The 12,477-nt window shown below is 39.1% G+C and overlaps 1 protein-coding gene and 1 long non-coding RNA gene across 9 annotated transcripts in view; one reads left to right on the forward strand and one right to left on the reverse strand.

Moving 5' to 3' along the window:
- LOC309663975 overlaps positions 1–12,477 on the forward strand; it is a 129,778-nt gene that overhangs the window by 104,305 nt on the left and 12,996 nt on the right. The window contains exon 5 of the long non-coding RNA XR_014265524.1: positions 431–11,971. This is a non-coding gene — a long non-coding RNA (uncharacterized lncRNA). The remainder of the gene's footprint in view (positions 1–430; positions 11,972–12,477) is intronic.
- Positions 1–12,477, reverse strand: part of PLPPR1 (phospholipid phosphatase related 1) — a 274,835-nt gene that overhangs the window by 97,547 nt on the left and 164,811 nt on the right. The gene's annotated exons all lie outside the window — the stretch shown is intronic.

Consider the following 12,477-nt stretch of genomic DNA (forward strand, 5'->3'; position numbering starts at 1 on the left):
TATTATAGCTCTGGCTTGTAAGTAAGTCTTTACCAAGTAAAATTTCCAGTCAAACTTTCTAGCTTCCTTACTTTGTCATAAACATCTCTCAGGTTTATTCCTAAGTATTTTACAAGTTTCTTGCTCTGAAATGGGACCTCTTTGTTATTAAATGGCTATTTCTGGATACTACTTTTTATTTCAAACAAACAATTTTACTAAAACTCATAATTTGAGTACAGTTTGCCTGGTTTGTTTCAATTTTCAAGCCATAAAGTAATATAATTTGTAGAGTCTTTCCAATGCTTATCTTATTTTTGTTTGGTTCATATAGCATAGGCTTGGACTTCCAAACTAATTTTAATAAATTATGTTGATAGAATGAAAAATGTAAAATATTTCACAAGTAAATGTTCTTGACTTTAACTTAAAATGATAAATGTTTAAACAGCTTACGGGACTTCCCTGGTGGTGCAGTGGACACAGGTTCGAGCCCTGGTCTGGGAAGATCTCACATGCTGTGGAGCAACTAAGCCTATGTGCCACAACTACTGAAGCCCGTGCGCCTAGAGCCCATGCTCCACAACGAGAAGCCACCGCAATGAGAAGCCCCTGCACCGCAACAAAGAGTAGTCCCTGCTCGACGCAACTAGAGAAAGCCCGTGCACAGCAATGAAGACCCAGCGCAGCCAAAAATAAATAAACAAGTTACAATGATCCTCTATATGAAAAATTTAAGCTACAGATCTGTGTTTGAAAGTAGTTATTACTGGTCTTTTGATTTTATTACATAGTAAGTAAGTATATGTGTATGTATATATGTGTGTAGCTGTACATATACACACATACATATGCACATATACACACATAATAGACCTCTAAAAATATTAATGTGACATGGCAAAGTACTGCTGTGCTAGCTGGGTCAAGATATGTTGTTGGCAGTACAATGATGTGCTTATTAAGCTCCTTGAAGAACAAGGAGCTATTCAGAAGCCATCAAGGGTAAAAGATTCCTCTGCAGCAGGTCAAATTGTAATTTCCCCCAGCACCCCTGCAGAATAAAATGATTGATTCTTGAATGAACTTGAACAAAAATATTTCTGACCTAATCTTTAGTGCTTCAGTGATAGCAATCCCTAAACCCTTCTTTACCAGGATCTGTCTTGTCACCTCACCCGTCTCTTCACAGATTTTTCTGGAGGCCTCACAGAATAGTCAAGAGTGACTCAGCTATACATTCTCTTCACAGATCAAAACTGTAGACAAACACATCTCTCCAAACCAACCTACATTTGTAATTTTCTCTATGAATATATAGAGTCATAGATGTTTAGAATAAGAGATACAATACTGAGGAAATGAATTATTTAATTAAATTATCACATACTTTTTTTCTGTCTGTATTTAACCTTCTGTAAATACTATAAAAAGAATAGTACATTTGCATCTGAGGTGCTTACGACTAAACCTTTTCCTTCACTTTTTCACAATATGCTTCCCTTCTCAGGTACAGAGCATTAGACTTAGAATCTGTTTGGCAATAAGGAGCAACGGAAGGATTGTGAAAATGAATTGCAACCCTAATGATACTAGGTAGGAACTGATGAACGTTCTACATACAAAATGCTGAGAAATATTTCCCTAAGGCTCAGGAGGTCATAGGTTTTCCCATGATTGCTCCAGATAACAGACAGAAAAGCATACTATAATCATGTCTAAACCATGACTTTTAATTAATAAAGTTGACATTAAGAGACAGGAAGGTAATATCTGTTTATAAACTTTATGTTTCTGCATACTTACTATTTTAATATTAACCTTAGAATTTCTACAGTGTATCAATGATGTTAAGCATACACTTTATTTTGAATATAGTGCTTATTAAAAGTATTTGTAAGGATTATATCTTTTTCTGAGTGCTTACTCAAAATATTTTATGCATTTTTGGATATTCAAATAAGCTCTTGATTTATTACCTAACATTAATAGAAGACTTAAAGAGTTGTAAAAATGGCTAAACCATTATAAAAATTCTGACAAGTGGTAGAAGAAATGGTAAGTTAGCATTAAAGGAGTGATCAAGTAAACTATGAGTAATAAAATCCCTCATGACTAAGATGGACAGAAAACATAGGAGGTTGAAAATAATGGTTGGCAAAAAGAAGAGGTGAAACACCCTACAACAAATCAAGTAGTACCTCTCAATATAAATACCCAATAAGCTGTTACCAACAAGGAAACACTGGGAAACACTCATTACAATTGACACCACCATAATATACCTGTACTCAGTACTCATGTTACACATATTTCTCATTCCTTCTGTCTATCTTATTCAAAGAAGACAGTTTCCTATATATATCGATACTTTACAATGACCCTCGATAACACAGAGGAATACACTTTTAACAATATTTGCTAATACATTCTGAAACCTGTAGTTATATATGATGATTGATAGTATCTGACTCTCAAGAATTTGATCACTGGACTCATTAACTATTGTAACTGAGAAGAATGAGGCTGGTAGTTACACTTACTATAAAATAAAATATGCCAACATTTTAATAACTATTATTATGCCTTCCTAGAATTACATATGTTACTCCAGGTAATAGCATTCTGAATTACTACTGTCTAGATTCTGGGAAATAGAGGAGGTATCTCAAAGGCAGTCAAATGTAGAAGTTAAAGCAAAGAGTGGGGAGTTAGACAACTTAAATTTGAACCTTAGCTGTGTAATCTTGGGCAAGTTAATTCACCTGTGTTTCAGTTTGCTCATCTATAAAATGGGGTAATAACAGCATCTACCTCACAGGCTTGTCTCAGGATTAAAACAAGCTAATTTATGTAAAGCACTTAACACAGTTCCTAACATGCAGTAAATATTAGATGTTTAATATAATTAATAATATGTACCCCATCCATCCATCCATCCAACTGGTTCTGTTGCTCTAGAGAACCCTGACTAATACACATTTTCACTTTAGATTCTAAGGTGACTCTTTCTGTTCAAAGGACTAAAATCTTTTCAGCATATGAACACATTAAGAATGAATCTCCCAAAAGAATTGAAGTCAGAGAAGGACAGAGCTGCTGCATTGGTAAGCCATGCCCAGGGTTAAGGAGGTACAATTCAGATTTATTGTCCAGAATGGACATAACCAAATAATCAACCAACTTATAGAATATTCTCTGGCCAGAGACTACCAGGAACACACCTGTGGTTGAACAAGTTGGGTTTGTTACTCACTGCAGTAAGAGACTGCACACCACGGGTTATCATGGGTTGTCTCAGAAAGACGGTGTTACATTTATGATAAAAACTCTCCAGAAAGTGGGCATAGAGGGAAGCTACTTCAACATAATAAAGGCCATATACAACAAGCCCACAGCAAACATCATTCTCAACAGTGAAAGAATGAAAGGATTTCCTCTAAGATCAGGAAAAAAGACAAGGATGTCCACTCTCGCCACTATTATTCAGCATAGTTTTGGAAGTCCTAGCTATGACAATCAGAGAAGAAAAAGAAGTAAAAAGAATCCAAATTGGACAAGAAGAAGTAAAACTGTCACTGTTTGCAGATGACATGATACTATACATAGAAAATCCTAAAGATGCTACCAGAAAACTACTAGAGCTCATCAATGAATTTGTTAACATTGCAGGATACAAAATTAATACACAGAAATCTCTTGCATTCCTATACACTAACAACAAAATAAAGAGAAATAAAGGAAACACTCCCATTTACCATTGCAACAAAAAGAATAAAATACCTAGGAATAAACTCATCTAAGGAGGCAAAAGACCTGTGTTCAAAAAACTATAAGATACCAATGAATGAAATCAAAGATGACACAGGTGGAGAGATATACCATGTTCTTGGATTGGAAGAATCAGTATTGTCAAAATGAGTATACTACGCAACATAATCTACAGATTCAGTGCAATGCCTATTAAATTACCAATAGCATTTTTCACAGAATTAGAACAAAAATTTTACAATTTGTATGGAAACACAAAAGACCCTGATTAGCCAAAGCAATCTTGAGAAAGAAAAACGGAGCTGGAGAAATCAGGTGCCCTGAATTCAGACTATATTACAAAGCTACAGTGATCAAAACAGTATGGTACTGGCACAAAAACAGAAATATATATCAATGAAACAGGATAGAAAGTCCAGAGATAAACCCACACACGTATGGTCACCTAATCTATGGCAAAGGAGGCAAGAATATAGAGTGGAGAAAAGACAGTCTCTTCAATAAGTGGTGCTGGGAAAACTGGATAGCTACATGTAAAAGAATGAAATTAGAACATTTTCTTACAACATACACAAAAATACACTCACAATGTGTTAAAGACCTACATGTAAGACTGGATACTATAAAACTCTTAGAGGAAAACATAGGCAGAACACTCTCTGACAAAAATTGCAGCAAGATCTTTTTTGACCTATCTCCTAGAGTAATGAAAATAAAAACAAAATAAACAAATGGGACCTAATTAAACTTAAAAGCTTCTTCACAGCAAAGGAAACCATAAACAAAATGAAAAGACAACCCACAGAATGGGAGAAAATATTTGCAAACGAAGCAACTGACAAGGGATTAATCTCCAAATTATACAAACAGCTCATGCAGCTCAATATCAAAAAAACAAACACCCCAATCAAAAAGTGGGCAGAAGATCTAAATAGACATTTCTCCAAAGAAGACATACAGATGGCCAAGAGGCACGTGAAAAGATGCTCAACATCACTAATTATTAGAGAAATGCAAATCAAAACTACAATGAGGTACCACCTCATACCAGTTAGAATGGCCATCATCAAAAAATCTACAAACAATAAATGCTGGAGAGGGTGTGGAGAAAAGGGAACCCTCCTACACTGTTGGTGGGAATGTAAACTGGTACAGCCACTATGGGGAACAGTATGGAGGTCCCTTAAACTAAAAATAGAGCTACCATATGATCCAGCAATCCCACTCCTGGGCATATATCTGGAGAAAACCATAATTCGAAAAGATACATGCACCCCAAAGTTCATTGTAGCAGTATTTTCAATAGCCAGCACATGGAAGCAACCTAAAATTCCATCAATGGATGAATGGATAAAGAAGATGTGGTACATATATACAATGGAATATTAGCCATAAAAAAGAACAAAATAATGCCATTTACAGCGACATGGGTGGACCTAGAGATTGTCATACTGAGTGAAGTAAGTCAGACAGAGAAAGACAAGTATCATATGATATCGCTTATACGTGAAATCTAAAAAGTGGTACAAATGAACTTATTTACAAGATAGAAATAGAGTCACAGATGTAGAAAACAAACCTATGGTTACCAAGGGGAAAAGAGGGTGGGGAGGGATAAACTGGGAGATTGGGATTGACATATACACACTACTATATATGAAAAAGATAAGCAACTAGGACCTACTGCATAGCACAGGGAACTATATTCAATACTCTCTGTAATGACCTATATGGGAAAACAATCCAAAAAAGAGTAGATATATGTATATATATAACTGATTCACTTTGCTAGACAGCAGAAACTAACAATATTGTAAATCAACTCTATTCCAATAAAAATTAATTAAAAAAAGAATACTGACTATACATTTTCTTATATGGTTTATATCTAAGCAGGTCTACTTTAAATCCCCATAGCATAATAGTAATAATAATAATATAAGAATATGAAAAAGAATATATATGTATAACTGAATCACTTTGTTGTACAGCAGAAATTAACACATTATAAGTCAATTATACTTCAATAAATTTTTTTTTTAAACTGTAAAACAAAAAAGGGTGTTAGCAAGGTTTAGGATTGGGGCTTTGACTGAGTGCTTTGAGGAGGGTCCAAGGAAGTGGGCTTCTATCTCTGTTGGGTACTTTCAGAAAGCAGGGATAATTTTTTAATTACTTAATGAATCTTATCTGAGGGTAGGGCAGACTAAACCTATAATTGACAGCAGTTACTCCTACTAGCTGAGAGGTAGGATGTTCGTGTTTTGTCTGTATTCAGATGTGAATTCAGAGTGGTCTTGTTTTCGTCTTGATCCATCATACTCACAGAATGGCCTTGCCTGATGTTGATGTCCATGAAATTGTCTGTGTGCAGCAGGAGAATGCCAAAACCTCACTGAAAGCACTCTGCCAGCTCATGGGTGTCAGGGTTCTTTTCTCTTTCTCACTATCTTAATGAAGCTCATTTCTGACTGGTGTGGATGACCCCTTGTGAAATCTCCAGTCCTGTCTGTTCAATTATTACTTCCAGCAGCAACATCTGAATCCTGAAATTAACCAGGGGCTCATAAAACCATAATTATGATTACAGCATGAAAATAAAATTAAATTTAATTAAGATTAAAAATGGAAGGATGCCCACCTCAATTGTGAAGATAAAGAAGAAAATTGCATTCTTCTTTTAAATTCTAGGCTTTAAATGTCTATTTTTACAAGCAAAACTGGCCAACAGTAATGTGTAAATTTCATCATATTCCTAGGATACAAGGCCAAATTTGGGAAAAAATTGATGGGAGACTATGAATCCTCTTATACTCTAAGCCCATTATAAAGAACGAGAGGAAGAAAGATGGCAAGTCAAGTACCCCCTGCAGAGGCCTCCGGAGAAAGGGGTGGGGATGAGTGCACAGACTCCTTCCCTGTCTGTTCCTAACCACTTGGTCACTACCCACACGAACCTCACAGGGCCCAGGGAGCCCCTGTGCCCTGGAATTGGAATCTGGAGGCCTCCAAGCTACTTGTGTCATAACCTACACATGTCTTTATCTTCTCCCAGATGACCCTGCAGTGCTCTGAAGAAGTACCACAGGTCACATTAATTTCTGTGAGGTGCATACAATTCTTATCCCACTACCTCAAAGTCAGCAGTATTTTGGCCTATGACAGAATGCCATAGTATATGGGATTGCGGCACTAACCATTGTTTGCAGCGTTAGCAAGCACAGTTGATGAATGCAGCTTAAAGCAATTGTCAGGACATAGCAATTGTACATAACATTTGGTTTTATAATTCTAAAAATAATTCTACACCTGATGGAAATGTAAGTGATTATGAAACTAATCCCTACACTTCTAGGAAGTCCTGCTCATTTTTCACATCTAAGTCTCCATTATTCCTGAGCTCAAACCCAGATTAACATTCACTGCACAAATTGCCTGCAAGAATCAGTGTTAACCTTGAGAACAGAACAAATGATTAGATCAGTGAGTCCATGATGCAGAAGATAGCTGATGTGCTATTTTTAAAACTTGTCACTGGTATAAATCAACTACACCCCGATAAAATTAAAAAACAAAAACTTCTCACCGGTAAATTAATCCACATTTGCAGAAATTCCTTAGAGGGACTATCTCAGTAGCTGAAAAATGGACAAACCCAGAATGGTCAGATTCCTTCACATTCATTTGATGTGGAAATCAAATACTTTGGCTAGCAAGAAAACTGCACTGTCAAAAACTGCTCAAAATATGTTGCTGATTTTACCCTATGCATCTTCATGGTTTGGACCAAACATAAGTCCCTCTTTGTGAATTCTTCGATTCTATGTCTGATCAATAGACAGTGGAAAGGAGACTGTGTAAAGGGAAGAAGCACAGATTATTGGGCTGTGGAGGTGCTGGTGGGCTGAAGATGCCCAAGAAATCTGAGAAAGGACCCTAAACAGAGAGACAGACAAGGAGCAGGTGATTCATTCACTCCACAATTACCTTAAAGGTTGGTCCTGTCTATAGCATATCTATGCTGAAATAGCCACACAGCACACAGCTCTACCAGACAGGAAAAACTCACAGAGGAAAAAATTCTGCCTCTTTGGATACAATGGACCTCATGCCTTAGCTTATTTGTTTCGCTTCTGAGGAAGCTTTGTGAAGAAACTTGGAGTATAATTTATGTGAATGGAACACAAGACACTTGGGTTCTCAAAGGTTTATGTATGTCAGAATCACCTGGAGGGCTTGTTAACACATTGATTACGGGGCCCACTCCTCGACTTTCTGGTTCATTACATCTGGAGTGGGAGTTGTGAATTTGCATTTCTAACAGGTTGCAAGGACACTGAGGCTACACGTTGGGGCCTGCCCCTCGAGTCCCACAGGTCTAATTCTTCACTTGATTATTAGTTTCTGAGTTCTCTGAGGGCAGGCCTCTTTCCTCACCCGAGGCCTTAACGGGTTTGCTCAATAAATGATTGTTAGGGAGTGAATGAGGAAGCACAGAGAGACGAAATGGCAGGCCCAAATTGGATGTTTCTCTTTGTTTAGCCAGGCCAAAGTGGGGAACTATTAAGGAGGATGACAGTGGCCAGAGAGATCTATCATTGTAAATGTGAAAGGTACCAAATTACAGTTTATGACTAATTAGAATTTGCATGAGTGTTTTACAAAACCACTCCAAAGGATTCATTAGAAATTTTCTATATCCTTTTTTCTGACTGCTGTGGCAAAAGTACTTAATGGAATTACCTTTACAAGTGTATTAATTTATTCTACCCTGAGGAGATTATATTCAGTGATTTGGCAAAACTAATCTGAATAACAGACACACATTTACTAAGACTAAGCAAATTTTCCAGTAGAGAGATACTTAGCCATTTGGAACAAATGAAGGTTGAGGAATAAAGATTAAAGAATGGCTGTAATGTCCAAAAGAGGTACTAGCAAGTGTTTACAGACAGAGCAGCACAAATTGACTAAAATGCAAAGCTAAAATTTGTGCTGACAAAGAAAACTGTCACAAGGGGGCAGAAAGCCCACCACCACCACTACCAAGAAGTCTTCAACCACCAACAGATGCTCAGGTTCAAGAGATGTTCTCCATACATGTGTCTCCTAAGGATGTATAAGCAAGAAACACACCTTCTCAGAGCCTTTGGTTCTCTCCGGTGGAGTCAGGCAGTGACTGCCATTCACTTCCATTCTGCCAATGAAATATCCAGTGTGTACTGTCCCTTTGAAAATCCTAAAATCTACCCCACAGACCAGAGTTGAAATCTCGCAGCCTACAGGGACCAATATAAGTGAGTGAAATTGAGAGAATATAAGGTAATAGGTAGTAATGGGTCTTGGTTAACCAAAACTCTATGTTCTGTTTAAAGGGGAAGCTCTTTCCCAGCTCCAGGAGATTGCTGTATTATGGGATGTTATCCCAGTGTTACCAGATCTCCCAATTTTCCAAGAGGGATCAGAACTTGGAATTTCATGTAAAGTTTCCTGTTAAAATACTGTGTGACCCAAACAAAATATGTTCGCAGGTAGGATGAGGCTGCCATCCTTCCATTCAGGACCTCTCCTTAGACTACAGGAAGCCCTATTTTCCTAGTTATGTCACTGCTTACTTCTGGATATGTATTCTGTCCCCTCCTTGAAGAGCACTCCTTCCATTTTCAAACTCTCTCATAGGCTCAGAATTCTTCCCCTAATTCCTGAAGGACAAGAGGTAGATCCTGGTTCCATCGGGAATTCTTTGATCACTTCATATGCTGAGATACTGTCCATTACTGATGTATTCGCCATTGGTGGTGAGTGGGGGTGGCCTGATGTCACATAGCCTGAAGCTGACTTAAGGGGTAGAAGCTTGGGTTCTATTCCCCATGCTTCCCTCACTTTCTCCTCACCCCCCTCATTCCATCTCAGGCTGCTGGAACAATATTCTGAAAATGCATGCAGGCTCCAAGAAAGAAAGCACTTTACCTAATTACTTAGAGTATGAAGACTATCAAACCACAGCTGGAGAAAACCAGAGTACTGAAAAAAAAAAAATACTGAATCAAAGAATTAGAAGGTTTGAAGACAACTCTGCTTAATTCTTCCAGGCCAGGTGCAATTAAAAGGTAGACAGCAGCCCTTGTACTAATCCTGCAGGTCAGTGTGGTCTAATGCTTCTAGTTCCTTCTCTATCTCATTCCTCTTCATTTCTCGGAAAAGGAACAAGTGAGGGGAAAGGAAGGGGGTTGGATATATTTTTCTTGAGGGTTTATTTACCTGTCTATTCACTGAACCAATATTTATTACCTTCATTTGTTATGCATGGAGCTTACAGTCTACTGAGTGAGACACAGAATAAAAAAGCAAATTAAAAAAATCACACACAGGGCTTCCCTGGTGGTGCAGTGGTTGAGAATCTGCCTGCTAATGCAGGGGACACGGGTTCGAGCCCTGGCCTGGGAAGATCCCACATGCCGCGGAGCAACTAGGCCCGTGAGCCACAACTACTGAGCCTGCGCATCTGGAGCCTGTGCTCCGCAACAAGAGAGGCCACAATAGTGAGAGGCCCGCGCACCGTGATGAAGAGTGGCCCCCGCTTGCCGCAACTAGAGAAAGCCCTAGCACAGAAACGAAGACCCAACATAGCAATCAATCATTCAATCAATCAATCAATAAATCTTTAAAAAAAAAACACACACACACACACACAAAAAAGCAAACAACTTATAGATTGTAAAAAGTGTAATCTGGCAAATAATCAAGAAAATGCAAATAATCACATTTAGCTCACATGTATATTTTGTGTGTCCATACTCCCTACCTAGGGTAGGAGGGGGTAGGTGATGTCCTTTTTTGGAGGGATTCCAACAGGGAGGGGTTATGTTCACTCTAAGTCCTGGGCAGGCAATGGTGGGCTTACTCTGGTGGTCTACTTCATGCTCCTACAGGGGATGTCAAACCCCAAGGCCCTGTAGACCTAGTGATGCTGGGACCCACTTCTCCCCTGGTGGGCTCCTGGAACAGCTCTGAGTTCCTGGAGGAAAGAGGGACTCCAGGTGCCGGTGGAAGTTCCAGAGAAAATATAATTATCCCACAGAAAGTCATATACTCAGCAGTTTAGCAGGAAAACCTGGGTGTCCTAGCTGGAAGCTGAATCAATGTTCATTTCCAACACCTTTCAAGAAGATAATCTGCTGGCAAAGGATCCAAGTTTAAACCTTCTCTTTTCCTGTACCCACCTCTGCCCCTTTGCTGTAGAGCAAGAGAACCCTGTGTGCTTGTAACACAAAAGGACAGAAGAAGAAAGGTTGTTCTGTTCTACGCAGAGAGCTCAGACCCTGGGAGAAAGCTCAGGCTGCAGACTGGAGCGATGGAGTCTCGGGTTGGTATGTCAAAGCAGCGGGCATTTACTAAACATCCCCAGATATGCTACCTTGAGAACCATTGGATAATGTCTACACTCAAAGTGGACTTCCAGAAAGTTAATGAGAAGGCTAAGGGTGTGGGCCTGGACATCGCACGTGTTTATTGTGTGTGTGTGGCCAAGTCTGTTCTACTATCTTCCTTTCCAGAGTATGGATTCAGACATTCACAGAGTCTTTTGTTGTACTGACAAAGTCCTAAGTTAAAAAGCCTTCCAGGCAATCATAGTTTTTAAACCTTTTTCAGCCTCACTTTTGAGAAATAGTCTAGCTCCTATAAATCCTTTGGTCACTGTGACTTTAATTCTCACATCTGCCCAATCCCTGGGGAAATATGTTGCTGTAATTTGTGGTCACACTCCAGCTCCCACCCGCATGACCATCTTACCCTCTTCCAACCATCAGCCGAGGTTCTCTATAAGGATACATAGAGCACTCCTCTATGTCTTTCTCACAATTACAGGAAAGGTTATGATTCCTAAACTGAGCAAAACTAAGTAAGCGGCACTAAGTAAGCTTAAACAAAACTTATGTTTGACTGAACCTGTGTATTGTACACAAGCCCCAAATTTGTAGGACAGTCATATAACATTCACGGGAGAGTTCAAATGTGGCATCACTTCAGTGCCAGCATAGGGCCCAGCACCAAGAAAACTTACAATAAATATGTATTTAATAAATGTTAAGTAAATCATTTGACTGAATATTTTTAAGGTCAAAGACTAGTCCATGATATGATAGACCTTTTAAGTGGCTACATTTGTCATGTTCAAAGCGAATTGTCAATGAGAACTCAATAAACATCAAAAAAATAGGTGAGAGGATTAACCAAGATGGCGGAGTAGAAGGACGTGCTCTCACTCCCTCTTGCGAGAGCACCAGAATCACAACTGGCTGCTGGACAATCATTGACAGGAAGACACTGGACTTCACCAAGGAGGATACCCCACGTCCAAGGACAGAGGAGAAGCCACAGTGAGATGGTAGGAGGGGCGCAATCAGAGTAAAATCAAATCCCATAACTGATGGGTGGGTGACTCACAGACTGGCGAACACTTATACCACAGAAGTCCACTCACTGGAGTGAAGGTTCTGAGCCTCACGTCAGGCTTCCCAACCTGGGGGTCCGGCAACGGGAGGAGGAATTCCTAGAGAATCAGACTTTGAAGCCTAGTGGGAATTGATTGCAGGACTTTGACAGGACTGGGGGAAACAGAGACCCCACTCTTGGAGGGCACACACAAAGTAGTGTGTGCATCAGGACCCAGGGGAAGGAGCAGTGACCCTGGGGGAGACTGAACCAGACCTACCTGCTGGTGTT

The sequence above is a fragment of the Balaenoptera physalus genome (assembly GCF_965194825.1).
Source record: "Balaenoptera physalus genome assembly, chromosome: 7".
Lineage (NCBI taxonomy): Eukaryota > Metazoa > Chordata > Mammalia > Artiodactyla > Balaenopteridae > Balaenoptera > Balaenoptera physalus.